The 16843-nt window shown below is 42.9% G+C and overlaps 2 protein-coding genes across 2 annotated transcripts in view; one reads left to right on the top strand and one right to left on the bottom strand.

The window, feature by feature from the left end:
* CNOT8 (CCR4-NOT transcription complex subunit 8) overlaps positions 1-5239 on the bottom strand; it is a 65329-nt gene extending 60090 nt beyond the window's left edge. The window contains exon 1 of the mRNA XM_036114239.2: positions 5091-5239. The gene's annotated coding sequence lies outside the window, so the exon portion shown is untranslated. The remainder of the gene's footprint in view (positions 1-5090) is intronic.
* FAXDC2 (fatty acid hydroxylase domain containing 2) overlaps positions 4729-16843 on the top strand; it is a 26105-nt gene continuing 13990 nt past the window's right edge. Inside the window, 1 exon segment of the mRNA XM_078066781.1 lies at positions 4729-4950. The gene's annotated coding sequence lies outside the window, so the exon portion shown is untranslated.

The following is a 16843-nucleotide window of genomic DNA, read 5'->3' as shown; positions in this document are numbered from 1 at the left end:
CCCTCCACCCAGAACTGGGTGTTCATTTCTCAGGTTATTGAAGAGAAATGAAAAACACAGATGGCTTGTACTTCAGGAGGCATCGGAGTGTTTGCTGGAAACAAGGAAGTTCATGCTGTATTTATGCTACTGCAAAATTAGAATAATTGTGTAAATCACTAATCCTCAAAGGGAGGGAGGTCCCAAACAAATGAGAGGGTAGTTGGAGAAGAATACATTCAATAATATAATTTACTATTTGGGGAAAAAAAAATAGTTATCGTTTTTGGACTACAAACTATAAAAAGTAAGGCATGAACAAATCTCAGCTAGGAGATTATAGGCTAAATAAATTGAAACACTGGTTGTAAAATGGGTCTCCCAAGAAGATCCTTGGCCAGCCAAGCCTTTCTGTTATTCTTAAGTCTAAATACTAAATCTAATGGGATGCATTTCTTAAAGTATGTATAGGAAGATAAAATTTTATTTTATTTTTTTTTAAAGATTTTATTTATTTGACACAGAGAGAGAGAGAGAGCACAAGCAGGGGGAGCAGCAGGCAGGCAGAGGAAGAGGGAGAAGAAGGCTCTCTTGTGAGCAAGGATCTCAGGACCCTGGGATCATGACCTGAGCCGAAGGCAGCCACTTAACCAACTGAGCCAGCCACCCAGGAGCCCCTAAAATTTTAAATATATACAGTTGACCCTTGAACAGTGCAGGGGTTAGGGTATAACTTTTGACTCCCCCAAAACTTACATGTGGATTTTTTTCCATATGGCACAGTACTACAAATTCATTTTCTCTTCCTTATGGTTTTAACATTTTTTTCTAGCTTACTTTATTGTAAGAATACAGTATATAATACATATAATGTATAAGATATGTGTTAGGTGTTTATGTTATCAGTAAGGCTTCTGGTTAACAGTGGGCTATTAAGTGGACCCACACAATTCAAGGTCAACTGTTTTGGGGTTTGAAATATTTTGAAAATGGAAAAGAAGGTAAATGCCTCCCGGTTTGTTCCACTATAACCACCCTCTGAGCTCAAGTCTCAAAAACGTTTTTACCCATTCGAGTGCTGATATACCTAGATGCCTGTCAAGTGATTCCATCGTTAAAGGCCACCAACACACACCAAGCTTAGCCAAGGTCTGACACTTTGTATAATGTCTTTTATCAGCTTATACATTTACCTTTAAATTCAAATGAAGAATGCCCCCAGCTGGCTTTTTTCCTTGGTACAGAATAGAAAACCCGTCTTTTTTTTTTTTTTTTTTTTTTTTTTTTTTTTTAAAGATTTTATTTATTTATTTGAGAGAGAGAGCATGAGAGGGAGGAGGGTCAGAGGGAGGAACAGACTCCCTGCAGAGCAGTGAGCCTGATGCGGGACTCGATCCCGGGACTCCAGGATCATGACCTGAGCCGAAGGCAGTCGCTTAACCAACTGAGCCACCCAGGCGCCCCTAGAAAACCCGTCTTTGGACCCTTGGAAATTATCAAGATCATCAGACTTCCCCTAAATATAAAGCAAATGTCATGTTTCATAACTAAGCATTTGAGTATTGTTTCGATATTTTGATTTCAACCTGAAAAAAAAAAACAACACCTCTGTTCTTTGATGAAATCAGAGATCAGAGTTCTTTCTTTTATCTAGAAATAGACATCAAATCTATTTTATTCATATCTCATTTGATTTTCCTTCTCCCTCAGAGCCTACTAACATAACAAAATTTTTAAATCTACCCATAATAATCATCGACCTTTAAATTTCCAAATCTGTGAGGGTCCATAAAGATGTTCTAATACATTCCCCCAATTTAACAGAGAGGAACTAAGTAAAGTCACCCAGCTCCCAGAGATAGGACCAGGATTTGAGTCTTTTGATTCTCAGTCCAGGAGGAGATTAGGTGTTCATCCAGCGGGCTATATTTATGGTCCATTTGCTACATGCTGTGTCCTTTGTTGACCCTGGAGGATGCACTGGAAGCAGATGAGGTTCCTAGCCTTATGGAGCTTAACATTTGGTGGCAGGGACTGACAGTAAAACAGGTAAACAAGCATTCACGTAGGAAATAAAAGGATGATGATGATGATGCAGGAGCAGAAGGCTCGCTGAGGACCAGCCCAAAGCTGGCAGCCTACACCCCCCCCCATGTGGTATGGGTGACATTGTGCAGGCACTCCTGGCTGCCCTAAAGGAAAAACAAATGGTTAACTGATAGAGATCACAGTCTTGCAGGACAGGAGTCTCCCTCAGTTTACAAAAGTCTTAGCAATTTTACGAGGACAAAGCCTTTCTATCAATGGTCTAGCTTCCAGAAGGGAATGTAGATACAATTAAATGCCCTTATAACCTACAGCCCATTGACAGATACTTGAAGGGGGCAAAGTGTAATGTTTCTCCAGGAAGTTCCCAACTATCTTACTGTTAATGCCTTCCTAGAAGGAAAAACAACCTTAACTTGACAATGGCAAGACCTCTGGTATCCTGTGAGTCTTCTTTAACATACAAAAATCCTTTTGAAACCTCCCTTTTCCTTACCTCCCCCAACTCCCAAGTATATAATCAGCCACCCCTCAAAACCCCAGGGCAGCAGCTCTTTCTGCCCACAGGTCCTGTCCCTGTACTTTAATAAACCACCATTTTGCACCAAAGACGTCTCAAGAATTCTTTCTTAGTTGTCGGCTCCGGACTCCACCCCCCTGAACCTCACCTATATCCCAAAACCCCATCAATGAGTACTGGTGATAGCTATGATGAAAGAAACTAATGAGGTAAAGTGACAGAGAATAATTGGATTGAGGGAAGATAGGGGAAATTACTTAGGGGTCAAAGAAGGACAGATGAGGAAACAGACTCAGAGAAGCCAAAGTCATAAAGTTGGTGGATGGCAGTTTGAACCCAGACCCACTTTCTTCCAGGATCTCTGGACCTCTTCTCAAGAGCACTTCCTTTAAAGGAGAGCAGCCGGGAGGGGGATGGCTGAGGTGACCTTGAAATAACAAGAGCAATTCCTCAAAGGCAGGATGGAGAGAAAACCCAGGAGGACCAGAGAGAGATTCTCATTTATGCAGGTTCTGCTGAGGACCTACTGTGTGCCAGAGTTATGCCATAGAAATACATAAAGCTCTTACTTGAAATGATTATAGAAAAAAAATTGCCTGCTACTCTAGGGAAGCACTGACCACATAAGCTAAAAAAGTTCGGAAAGAAAAGAACCAGAGGTAGAATAATGGGCAGGATCGGGAAGGAAAATCTGGATGGAAAAGTCTATGAGCAATGACATAGAGGTAGGGATAACAGAAAGTAGAAAAAAAATATTTTTGCACATAGTAAGTGATCGATAAACGTTTACGCATGACAGTGGTACTCGGAGCATTAGAAAATTGGAAGTAGTGGGGAATAATGTTATATAAGAGGAGCTAGATTAAGATGGGCATTGGATCAGGTAGCAAGGTTGAGCAGTGCACGAGACAGACTTGGTTGTGGGGGAATATATACATTATATAAATATCTGGAATATTGAAAAAAATATTGTTACCTCCAAAAGGAGAGAGGAGGGAAAACATGAGCAAGTTGTACAAAATGTAATTAATTTGTGAGCAAGCAAGCATTGCGTGTTTCCTGAGCCCTTGCATTGTGCCAGGAATTAGGCAAGGAAGGATAACTAACACATGGTCCTTGGTCCTTTTTTTTTTTATTTTGCCAAATAATGACACATGTAGGTAATGGGTCAGCATGAGCCATTAAAAAGAATGTGGTAACTCTTAAAGGAACTATATGGAACAATTTCCATGTTTGCGTGCTGAGTGGAAAATAGCAAGGAGCAGAAGAAGCATATATAGTGTGCTGTTTCTAAGGAAGAGGGGGAGACATGCATGTTTGTATTTAGATAGACAAGCTCTGGATGGGTATACAAACATTGGTCACAGGGGTGTCTCTTAGGAGAATTAGGGGACTGGAGAAGAGTATAAAAAGGCATTTTACTATACACTCTTCGATATTTTTGTATTTTATATCAGTTGCACATATTGCCTCTCCAAAAATAATTTTTAGAAATTTACAAACAAAACTCAGTTCTTTTTCAAAGGTGCTCACCATTTCATGTTATGGATCCTGTATCCTCATGTTACCTGTTTCAGTCAACAAGTACACTTAACCTCCAAAGGTGTACCTTTCCTGCACCTAGACTCACTAGTAATAGTTGATGCATCTTTCCTCCCTTGCCTGCCCTCAGCAGCAACAGAAGTAATAAAAAATGAGCAAATGAGATCCTCTGGTCCATGTAACCTTTTTATCCACTTGGACTGCCCACCACAGTATCTGATACCCACATCTTTTATTTATTTATTTATTTATTTATTTATTTATTTATTTATTTTAAATTAATCTTTTTGCCCTCTTTCTTTCTTTCTTTATTTTAAATTAATCTCTTTGCCCAAGGTGGGATTTGAACTCAGGACCCAGAGATCGAGTTGCAGGCTCCATCCACTGAGCCAGCCACGTGCCCCATTTTTTTTTTTAATTTACTTATTTATTTTTGATAGCCACATCTTTTAATGCACCTGCCTCCCTGGGACAGCAACATCTTAAGCTGAGGAAGATGAAGGAAGTTTTTAAAAAGAAGGGGAAAAAAGCCCCGAGTTTGGCCAGATGCGCTCTTTCAAGCTCCTACTTGAAGTGCGCATTTGCTCTTGGCTTTAAGGAGATGTCCTTCGGGAAGAAGGGCGTTTTTTGTCTCCAGTCCACGCAGACCCAAACTTTTTCTCTGGTCACGTGCCTGGCCCGAGCCAGTGGGCTGCAGGGTAACTCGATCACCGCGACCGGCCTCCGCAAGCCACCGGGGAGCCGCGCGGTCGGGCAGCGGCGCAGTGACAGCAGCCGCCTAGGTAGGGGCCGAGGGAGAAGCGGAGTCCAGCCTGGGCTGCGGCCGGCACCTCGGAGGAGCTGGGACAAGGGCCACCGCAGAGGTGAGCGGGGAGCTGCGGGGGAGGGAGCTGTTCGCCACCGTCTGGGCGCCTCCGAGTTCCCTTCAAGAAAGGCAGAGTCCGTTCTTCTCCCCTCTGCCCCCTCTCTGCCCTCCCCCACGGACAGAACAGGTGAGATTTACCTCGGAACAATGTCCTGGGACGTCTTCTCGCTGCCCAGCGTCCCCTTCATGGCCCTCGCTGATGTCCGCAGAGCCTGCCTTTGTGCCGTCCTCTGTAGCCTTGTTCTTCTAGCAACTGACCGTCAGTCGTGTCAGATGGACAGGGTTTGGCTTCACAACCCTGTGAATAAAGGAGAAACTCTCAAGTCAGAATCAAAAGAGGAAAATCCCAACTGCAAGTCTGTCGGGAAGCAACAAATTGCTTCTCTGACCTGCCAGGATCACCTGAAGGCAGGTAGCCAGTTTTAACTGTCTTAAAACAAGATCAAGGTGTGAGCTAGAAATGGACAACTGTGTGAAGGCTGTCTTGTTGCAACATAGTAAGATTTAGCAATGGTTTTAGAATTACTAGAAGCTTGGTGGTTCCGGGGAAGGATTCCCACAAAGCTTACTGGGTGAGAGGATGCAGTCAGCGAGGTCGATGGGGATGAACGAGGGTCGATGGGGATGAACGTTAAGGCTGGTAGTCTCAGGGGCTCCCCCAGGCCCTTTGGGGCTTCAGGCAAGCAAGGTGGTTTGCTTCCGTTTCATGTGCAATTCCGACTACATTTCTCGGGTTGAGATATCACGATTCTGAATTCAATTTGATAACAGAAATGCTCTGAGCATCAGCCTCTGGCCTTAGAAAGGAAAGGCCTTAGTACCAGGGAAAGGTGCTGATATATTCAAAGCAAATGTTGGACACCTTCTGAGGGCAAAAAACAATGCTTTTTATTCAGTCCCCCTTCTTTCATGTATTCAACAGATACTTCCTGAGTATTTGCTCCATGGCAGGCGTGTGTCTGGTGCTGTGGCTTTCCCAGTAAACAGGAGGGACAAGCAGTTCTTTTTGGTGCTGTAAACAGGCAGGCTCCTCTTCACCAGCAAGCCAACAGCAAGCCAACAGGAGGGACAAGCAGTTCTTTTTTTTTTTTTTTAATTTTATTTATTTATTGGACAGAGAGACACAGCGAGAGAGGGAACACAAGCAGGGGGAGTGGGAGAGGGAGAAGCAGGCCTCCCACTGAGCAGGGAGCCTGATGCGGGGCTCCATCCCAGGACCCTGGGATCATGACCTGAGCCGAAGGCAGACGCTTAACGACTGAGCCACCCAGGCGCCGGGGACAGGCAGTTCTTAAAGGGTACACAGACCCTGCAGCAAAGGCAGGGAAGGGAACATTGGTAGAACAATCCCGAGTCTTTTGGCTCAGAGTTTCACCTTTTTTCAGGCATTTCGTCTTCTTGAATGAGAATCTTGTCACCTATAAAAGTCTCACTTGTGCGCAGACCTTGGTCACAGCAGCTCCTCAGAATCTTCCTCACCAGAGGAAGGTCGTTTCAGGTCAGTGTCCTCAGCCCTGGAGATGGCCTGCTCAGCTTTTTCCAAGACCATGAACAGCCTGAGAGCAGAGACTGAAGTAATGGGAGTTCTCGTCCTCCTGCCAGGAGCCCTCTCCCGATGTCATTTCCCACTTATGAAAGAGAATTTGTGCTCCTCCAAACACACATGCAGCGCCCAGTGAAGTCTCGGGAAGCCTGGACTTTCCCAGAAATTGTATGGAGTTTGGAATAAGTCAGTTCTGCTAATTGAGGCCAATCTTCTTTGCTTATAAAACAGAAGGGGTAGATTAGATGATCAATGAGGTCTTACATGTCTTTCTTTGTCTTTTTTTTTGGTCTTTTTTTTCCTCCTCTGAAAGTAAATAATTCTAATAATTTCACAAGATGTTTACAAAGAAACAGTACACAGTCATATAAAGATGATATATCTTATACCTATAAAATGGGAACACTCATCAACCATGCAGAATATTCAGGGACCTAGAATCTGAAAGAAGGACACCTGGGTGGCTCAGTCCGTTAAGCGTCTGCCTTTGGCTCAGGTCATGATCCCAGGGTCCTGGGATCAAGTCCCACTTTGGGCTCCCTGCTCAGTGGGGAGCCTGCTTCTCCTTCTGCCTGCCACTCCCCCTGCTTGTGTGTGCGCTCTCTCTCTCTCTGACAAATAAATAAATAAAATCTTTTTAAAAAAAGAAAATCTGAAAGTCTCAGGCTGCAGACAAAACTTAAACAGTCTCTACTCCTCCCACCCTCACCCCATTCCTCTCTTCTGTATTCAGATTCTCGAGGTCATGAACATCAGCTGTAGCCTCACCGTATCATTTTCCTAGGCTGGGGATTCTGCAATAAAAAGCTTGCATAGTCGGAATCATCTGCTTTCAAAATAACCATACTTAAAAAGTATCTAATTTGGATAATCTCACAATATATATCAAATTCCCTTTAAAGGGGAATCAATTCATTGTTACAGAGTATTAGAATATTTACCGTTAGTGCCTTTCTTTCTTTCTCTTCCCTAAATGCATTCCCATCGTAAATGCAATTTCATATTCTCCTCCTACATACTTTCTTGCTTGAAAAATCAAAGCTATATGGTATTACTTTATTAAGTAGGGCAAGAAGCATGTCCTATCATCTTTGTATCCCCTATGGCTACCATTGTATCTTGCATGCAGTAAACGTTTCTTGAAAAAATGACTAATATTTTAGAGAAAACATGTTCTGTTTTCCCTCTGGTATTAAAACACTTGCATGCGTGCACATACACACACGCACTATCTAATCCATTATTCATGGCCAATAGAGGCTGATCTCATTCCTTTGTGTTCCTTCACAATCCTGATGCCCACCCTGCAGGCATCAACATCAGCACATTCTACACTTTTTGCAGACTCAGTTGGTATAATAAGCACTGAAATCAAGTTCTGCCACTAAATGGCTGCGTATTTTGAAGCTGAGCACTGAACCTTTCTATGCCCCCATGTCTTCCGATGGAAAACGGTAGCATCTGAATTGAAGGGCTCTGAGATCACATCTAGGTGTTAGATGGGAGACTTTAAAAGGTAAAGGAAAAGGTCAGAGAGGGAAAGCACAATAAAAATGTAATGATTATAGCACCTTAACATATTAAATATTAATACTTGCTGTTGATTTTGTTTGCCAAAACTTCTAACTTGAGCACTCCCATTGGCAATCGATGTTAAGAACTTCTGTGGTTGAAGACACATCAGCCTACCATGTTTGGGGACTTTCCTAGAACCTTTCGAACAGACTCTGTCCACTTAAAACTGAAAACATGTCTGCCGGCAGGTAGAGAGGCGCAGAAAACAAGCTGCTTTGGCATAAAATATTCAGCAGAATATAGGGTGGTGTAGCTTGGAGGAGTCAAACACCGAGGTAAATATCTTGGGAGATAGTATGTGGGCGTATTGGCTTAGCCAAAGAACAAATGTTAGGAAATGCTTCCTCACCTCCACTGAAATCAGAGGTGGACAGACAAATGTTGTGACTCCTGCAGCCAAAGAGGCCTTCCCACCACCAGAAGATAAATGGTCACCTTTCCTTTGGCCAGAAGGTTTACCTGGTAGCCGAAGGTTCCCAGGTCTAACTTAGATATCAGCCTCTAATCACTCAGTCCAGCGGCACTTAGTTTCCATCACATGGACATCATGGGCATCAGCACTCTGCTTTTGTTTTTTTTGTTTGTTTTGGTTTTGTTTTGTTTTGTTTTAAGATTATATTTACTTATTTGAGAGAGAGAAAGCATGCACACATGAGTGGAGAGAGGGGCAGAGGGAGAGGGAGAAGCAGGCTCCCCACTGAGCAGGGAGCCCAATGTGGGACTCGATCCCAGGACCCTGAGATCATGACCTGAACTGAAGGCAGATGCTTAACCGACTAAGCCACCCAGGCGCCCCAGAACTCTGCCTTTGGAATCAAGCAGAGCTGCCTCCTTCCAGGGTCAATGTCTCATGGTACAGATAGTCATCCTACTCTCTCTTAGTTCTTGTTTTTAATTTTAATATCTGGTTCTGTTTATTTATACTTTATACCCAGTCTCCATCTCCAAAGAGTTTGAAATAACTTCCAGTAAAGGATATATACAATAGAACAGCTGCAAACAGGTAAAAACTGATCAGAAACCATCCGACACTCAATAAATACCTTTCATACTGTTTTGAATTGTGATCTATAGAGAGAAGAACCAGATGCTTTACTGCCATTGCTCTTCTTCAGGACCATGTAAAGTTGTTAACCTCCCTCCCCCCCCTCACCCTCCTCCCCGCAAAAAAAGGAGAAGAAACAAGGCACTCACTGTTTTGTTTTGTTTTTTATGTTGTTAGTCACCATACAGTTCATCATTAGTTTTTGATGTAGTGTTCCCTGATTCATTGTTTGCGTATAACACCCAGTGCTCCATGCAGTACGTGCCCTCCCTAATACCCATCACCAGGCTAACCCATCCCCCCATCCCCCTCCCCTCTAAAACCCTCAGTTTGTTTCCCGGACTCCATAGTCTCTCCTGGGTTTTCTCCCCCTCTGATTTCCCCCTTTCATTTTTCCCTTCTCCTAATGTCCTCCATGCTATTCCTTATGTTTCACATGTAAGTGAAACCATATGATAATTGTCTTTCTCTGCTTGACTCAATCAGAGTTACCTTTAATAATCTAATGAAAGCTATGGACCTTTCTATCCTGAAAAATAAACATGGAAAAAAATGGCCTACAATTTCAGGGGAAACAAAGACTTCTCAAAGGAATTGAAATTAATCTGATTTAGAGAAATGGAAAGCTAATTAAAGAGAGAGCTAATTACTCTAAAGATCTTCAATAAAATGTTTCCTATGAATGGGCATTGAATTTATTTAAAAAATTTTTAACAGTTCTGGGGCGCCTGGGTGGCTCAGTCGTTAAGCGTCTGCCTTCGGCTCAGGTCATGATCCCAGGGTCCTGGGATCCAGCCCCGCATCGGGCTCCCTGCTCGGCGGGAAGCCTGCTTCTCCCTCTCCCACTGCCCCTGCTTGTGTTCCCTCTCTCGCTGTCTCTCTCTCTGTGTCAAATAAATAAATAAATAATCTTAAAAATAAAAAAAATAAATTTTTTAACAATTCTGTAATTTTCTGAATAGGTAAAATATACTCATGGTACAAAATTCAAAAGGCAGGAAACGGCATATAGTAAAAAGCCTTCCTTCTACCCTGTCCCGCAGTGAACTAGTTCACCTCACCAGAAACCACCGTTGTAAACAGTTTCTTAGATATTCTTCCAGCTATAGTCAAATATTCTATGTATTATCCTATGCATACATAAACAGGACACACACACACACACACGTTCCACCCATTTTTTTTTTCCCCACTTAATACTTCTGGAGAGTACACACAAAGTTGCCTTATTCCTTTACTGGCTGAAAAATGTTCACCACTGGATGTACTGTAATTTATTTAACCAATTGCTATTAATGGATATTTAACTTGTTTCTAATCTTTAGCCATTAAAACCTGTCACATTGAACATCTTTATATATACATCATTTTTTATATAGGACTGTATAATAGAAAAAAAACTTCCCCAATGTGTAATTGAGCATTAAACTTAACTCTGAGCTTCCTGGCAGCCAAAGCAAAAAGGCAGAGGTGGAGGGACCAAAATGGATTGACTCAAATTTTTTCTGCATTTTACAAAAAAGCATACCACTTCTTCCAAAGAGGAAAACTACACTAATTTCTTTATAGAATTTAGCATCTGTATCTTCATACAAAGTACGTTACTTCTTTTGGAGCATAAAGTAATGGACTAGGGAATATCTTCAATGGCAGTTTTGATATTCATGTGGTAGATTCATACATCTATTTTGATTTTTTTAAGTTTTTTTTTTAAGATTTTATTTATTTGAAAGAGAGAGTGAGCAAGAGAAAGCATGAGCGGGGGAGGGAGAGGGAGAAGCAGACTCCCTGCTGAGCAAGGAACCCGATGTGGGACTCCATTCCAGGACCCTGAGATCATGACCTGAGCCTAAGGCAGACACTTAACTGAACCACCCAGGCGCCCCTATTTTTAACTTTTTGAGGAACCTCCATACTGTTTTCCAGAGTGGCTGCACCAGTTTGTGTTCCCACCAATAGTGCAAGAGGGATCCCCCTTCTCCACATCCCTGCCAACACCTGTTGTTCTCTTGTGTTGTTGATTTTAGCCATTCTGACAGGTGTGAGATGATCTCTCATTGTAGTTTTGATTTCCATTTCCCTGATGATCAGTGATGTTGAACATCTTTTCATGTGTCTGTTGGCCATCTGGATGTCTTCTTTGGAGAAGTGTCTATTCATGTCTTCTGCCCATTTTTTTAAAATTTATTTATTTATTTATTTATTTATTTATTTATTTATTATTGTTATATTAATCACCATACATTACATCATTAGTTTTTGATGTAGTGTTCCATGATTCATTGTTTGCATATAACACCCAGTGCTCTTCTGCCCATTTTTAATTGGATTATTCATTTTGCGGGCATTGAGTTTGATAATTTCTTTATGTATTTTGGATACTAACCCTTTATCGGATATGTCATTTGCAAATATCTTCTCCCATTCCGTAGGTTGCCTTTTAGTTTTGTTGATTGTTTCCTTGGCTGTGGCAGAAGCTTTTTATTTTGATGTAGCCCCAGTAGTTTATTTTTGCTTTTGTTTCCCTGGCTTCGGGAGACCTATCTAGATAAAGTTGTATAGCCGATGTCTGAGTAATTACTGCCTGTGCTTTCTTCAAGGGCTTTTATGGTTTCATGTCTCAAACTTAGGTCTGTAATCCATTTTGACTTTATTTTTGTGTATGGTGTAAGAGTGATCCAGTTTCATTCTTCTGCATGTCACTGTCCAGTTTTCCCAACATTGTTGACGAGACAGTCTTTCTCCCATTGGGTATTCTTTTTTGCTTTGTTGAAGATTAATTGACCATATAATTGTGGGTTCATTTCTGGGTTTTCTGTTTTGTTCCATTGATCTATGTGTCTGTTTTTGTGACATCTATCTTGCCTTTTTTCTTTTTTTTTTTAAGTATGATGTAGGGGCTCCTGGGTGGCTCAGTCAGTTGAGCGTCTGCCTTCGGCTCAGGTCATGATCCCGGGGTCCTGGGATTGAGACCTGCATCGAGCTCCCTGCTCAATGGGGAGTCTGCTTCTCCCTCTTTCTCTGCCTCTCCCCCCTGGCTTGTGCTCTCTCTCAAATAAATAAAATCTTAAGAAAAAAAAAAGATTTAAGAAGTATAATCTAACTAAAACACAACATTCCTTGGATAAGCTAAGATGAAATCCAGGAGGAAAAGGTTAAGTTTTGAGGTTGGAGATCGTGTGTCTAAGAGTGCAGAGAAAACCTGGGCATTGTCCTCCTCTAAAGATTTCTTGGGTATGCTGGATCTCCTGCCCTACTCAGTATTTTCTTAGCTCTGGCCCGGACCTCTAGCCAAGTACTTTCCATACAGATTTTGGAATGATGGGTTTATGTATCTAAACTGATAGTTTCTCATTTATCCTTGTATCTCCAGGGTTCCTTGCACAAAGTAAGTTCTTTGTAAATGTTCCTGGAAGGAATGGATGAGCTTCTAAAGATAAGAAACCATGTCGCATTAGCTTCACAAGCTCTTGGCAAAGATAATGGTGATGCTACTGGGGAAAAAGCTAGGATGAGACTCTGGCTTGTAAGTGAAGTTCCCACAGTAGAGCAGTCCTGGAAGCTTAACAAATAAACCCCAAATCCTTCTGTTTCCTTCCCCAGAAGAGACGGTTATCTCAACAGGGTAAATGGAGTCTTTCCCACTTCCCAGCAGGAACTAAGGAGGGAAATCCAAGGTGATAGAAAAGTTCTACCTGTGTGCAAATGATTTGCAGGCATTGAGATCCCCAAGTCTTTCTCAGCTTACGGTGCTTCCTTTGACACTTGGTTCCTTATCATTAAGACACTTGCCAGGCTTGGCCGCAATGTACCACTACCTTCCTCATGCTGAAAGCTCTGTGCTTTTCAGAACTCCAGGCAGCAAACTGCCAGATTGAAAATGACCTTGGCTTGTCCAAGAATCCTATCCCTGTGTAAAGGGTGACTTCTCGGAATGGGCCCCATCCACATGGAGGATGTGGAGCAAACTTGGAATGGGGCCAACAGGAACGGCTCAAGACAGTGCAGATGGAGAAAATTGTTATTTAAGGGAGAGTTTTTGGAAATCCTTTTAAACCCAGATTATTAAGTAACATGTGCTGTCCGAGATGGGGTGCAAGGGTGTTCGCCACAGGTTGGGGCTGAGACTTGCCGTCCTGCAGTGTCTGCTCAGCTATCCTTCTGGAAGCCTCGGGTGGTAAGGAATATGACTACGGAGCACCCACTAGCACCCAAGCAAGCAAAGAACTCCTGGCTGCCATCCCAGGTCAGACAAGAGTGAATGCTGGTGGCTTTGCTCCAATCCATTGTTTCTCTTTGCTTTTCATGAGAGCTCCCAGTGAGGCAGAACTCCACACCTACAGGCCTGCTAACAGGTTCATCTGGAACAGAGGGAGCTGGAAGAAGAAGCAGGGGTGACAAGGAAGCTGGCCTCAAGTGGGGAGGTAGGGTGGAGTCCACAGAGTGGCTGAAATTCTTTCTCCTGCCTCCAAGTGGGAATTGGACTGACAGCACACTAAGCCCTCTGGTGCCTCTCCTTAAATCAGGTGCTGTCTCCCTGACTGGGTATCAAATGTCCCAGTATTCCTCCCTGACAGCTTTTCCTCTGAACTGACCGCATTCCTCCTGCATAATGTCATCCCAGTGGAGATGGTGAGCAGCTTGCCTATCACCCCTTCCTGCTGTCCTCACTCTCAAACTCTGGAAGGCACTTCATAGGTCACTGTTGTCTTTCTCCAGCTGAAGTAATCTACAAGAAATGCGGGTCAAAGAGAAGCGGTATTTCCGAAGGTCATAGCTGGTAAACATGCACCTAGAATCATACAACCGAGTATAATCAAACACAAAAGAATAAAATATCCTTAGAAATATTGGAAGCCAGCCTCTGATCCTGGCTGTGCCATCTACAAACTCTGGGAGGTTGCCTGCCCTCCTTTATCTAGGTTCCTTCATCCTCATCACAGGGCAGGACCACATGATCTGTAATGCTCCTCTTCAGCCAGTTTATGACACTCTTCCATAGGGATGATAAATAGTGTTGGTGAGGATCTAAGATTAGAACCGTCATACATTGCTATTGGAAATGTAAAATGGTGCAACCGCTTTACATTCCCGAAAAGGTTCAATGTCATAACTGTAGGACCCAGCACTTCTGCCCCTAGGCACATATCCAGGAGAAATAAAAACGTGTCCACGCAAAAGCTTGTGCATGAATGTTTACTGCAGCATTATCATGAGAGCTACAGAGTGGCAACAGCCCAAATGTCCGTAGACAGATGAATGGATAAATGAAATGTGATGCATCACTTGGCAATAAAAAATGAAGTACTGATCCATGCTACAACATGGATGAACCTTGAAAACATGCTCAGTGAAAGAAGCCGCTCACAAAGAGCCACATAGCGTACGATTCCATTGATCTGAAATGTCCAGAATAGGCAAATCCTGGGAGACAGAAAGTGGATTGCTGGATGCCTAGGGCTAGAGTAGGGGGTGGAAGGAGAAAGGGATTGGAAATTGATGAGTAAAGGGTACAGGGTTTCCCTTTGGGGTAATAAAAATGTTCTAACATAAATCCTGGTGATGAGTGCACTACTCCATGAACATACTAAAAGCTGAATGAATGTACACTTTCAATGGGTAAATCATATGGTATGTAAATTGTGTATCAATAAAGACTTTAAGATTTTATTTATTCATTTGATAGAGAGCACAAGCAGGGGGAGAGGCAGAGGGAGAGGAAGAATCAGACTCCCCGCTGAGCTGGGAGCCCTACATGGGGCTCGATCCCAGGACCTTGAGATCATGACCTGAGCCGAAGGCAGACGCTTAATCATCTGAGCCACCCAGGCTCTCCAAGACATGTTTTTTTTTAAGATTTTAACTGACCCATGTTCTCTTTCTTTTAAAAATGCCTGCTTCACCCTCTCCCACTCCCCCTGCTTATGTTCCTGCTCTCGTTATCTCTCTGTGTGTCAAATAAATAAATAAAATCTTAAAAAAAAAAGTCTTTATTAAGGGAGGCCTGGGTGCCTCAGTCAGTTAAGCATCTGCCTTCTGCTGGGGTCATGATCCCAGGGTTCTGGGATCGAGCCCTGCATCGGGCTCCCTGCTCAGCGGGGAGCCTGCTTGTCTCCCTCTGCTGCTCCCCTGCTTGTGCTCCCTGTCAAATAAATAAATAAAATCTTAAGAAAAAAATGAGAACAAATACAATTTTAAAGTCCCCTCAGCCTTACCAGCATAGCATGTGATCAAACTTTTGGATTGTTGCCATGCTAATGGGTGAGAAGTAATCTCTCACTGTAGTTTTATTTTTTTTTTTAATATTTTATTTATTAGAGAGAGAGAGAGAGAATGAGGAGAGGAGCAGAGGGGGAGGGAGAGGGACAAGCAGACTCTGCACTGAGCGAGGAGCCGGACGCTGGGCTCAATCCCAGGACCCCTGAGATCATGAACTGAGCCAAAACCAAGAACTGGCAGCTCAACTGACTGGGCCACCTAGGTGCCCCCTCTTACTGTACTTTTAAATCACATTTCTCTTATCATAGGGGAGGTTCAGCATCTGTTCAGTTCCAAGTCCATTTATATTGATTTCCTTTTATCATATATTAAATTCCTATATGTGGGGGCACCTGGGTGGCTCAGTCGTTAAGCATCTGCCTTCGGCTCAGGTCATGATCCCAGGGTCCTGGGATCGAGCCCCCGCATCGGGCTCCCTGCTCAGCGGGAAGCCTGCTTCTCCCTCTCCCACTCCCCCTGTTTGTGTTCCCTCTCTCACTATGTCTCTCTCTGTCAAATAAATAAAATCTTAAAAAAAAAAAAATTCTTATATGTGTCTGTTTCTGGGCTTTCTCATCTGTTATATATGTCTGCCTATTCATGTGCTAGCACCACACTTGTAATTATTAGAGCTTTACAGGAAGACAAATAGTGGGATACTGAACAAAGTCAAGCTGGCTGGCAACTCAGGGCAAGTGCAATCCCCAGCTACCCAACTACCAAATCCAGCCACTGTCCCAGTCTGCCACTTTCCTAGGAAAACCATGGCATTGTTTCAAATATGGAGAAATGCTTTAAGTTTGTTGCAAAAACAATAGGAATGCCAGGAAGCTACTGTAAAAGGCCAAGATTAAAAAGGGCATCCAGAAGGGCACATAGAAGTTGCAAGAACGCATACAATGACACAAACCATCAGAAGAACCAAGCAATTCTGTTGAATCACAGATCTGTACCTCTGAAACAAATAATACATTATATGTTAAAAAAAAAGAAGAAGAAGAAGAAGAAGAAGATAGCAGGAGAGGAAGAATGAAGGGGGGAAATCAGAGGGGGAGATGAACCATGAGAGACGATGGACTCTGAAAAACAAACAGGGTTCTAGAGGGGAGGGGGGTGGGGGGATGGGTTAGCCTGGTGATGGGTATTAAAGAGGGCACGTTCTGCATGGAGCACTGGGTGTTATATGCAAACAATGAATCATGGAACACTACATTAAAAACTAATGATGTAATGTATGGTGATTAACATAACATAATAATAAAAGAAAGAAAGAAAGAAAAACCAAGCAATTAAAAAAAAATAACAACAAGCAATTTATTCCTTGAGAATAAGGGCTAAGGTTGAGGCCATGGCAGCCTGGGACCAAACCACAGTGACAATGAGCAAAGGCAAATCTGTGGCCGGTGGCATCCTATCTATGGGTGCCACACTGAAGAGTATGAACGTGGACAAAAGATTTCTGTCCTGAAG

This window comes from Halichoerus grypus, chromosome 2 (assembly GCF_964656455.1).
Source record: "Halichoerus grypus chromosome 2, mHalGry1.hap1.1, whole genome shotgun sequence".
NCBI classification, from domain to species: Eukaryota; Metazoa; Chordata; class Mammalia; order Carnivora; family Phocidae; genus Halichoerus; species Halichoerus grypus.
Note: the sequence above shows the minus strand (reverse complement) of the source record. Positions and strands in the feature narration are given on the sequence as shown.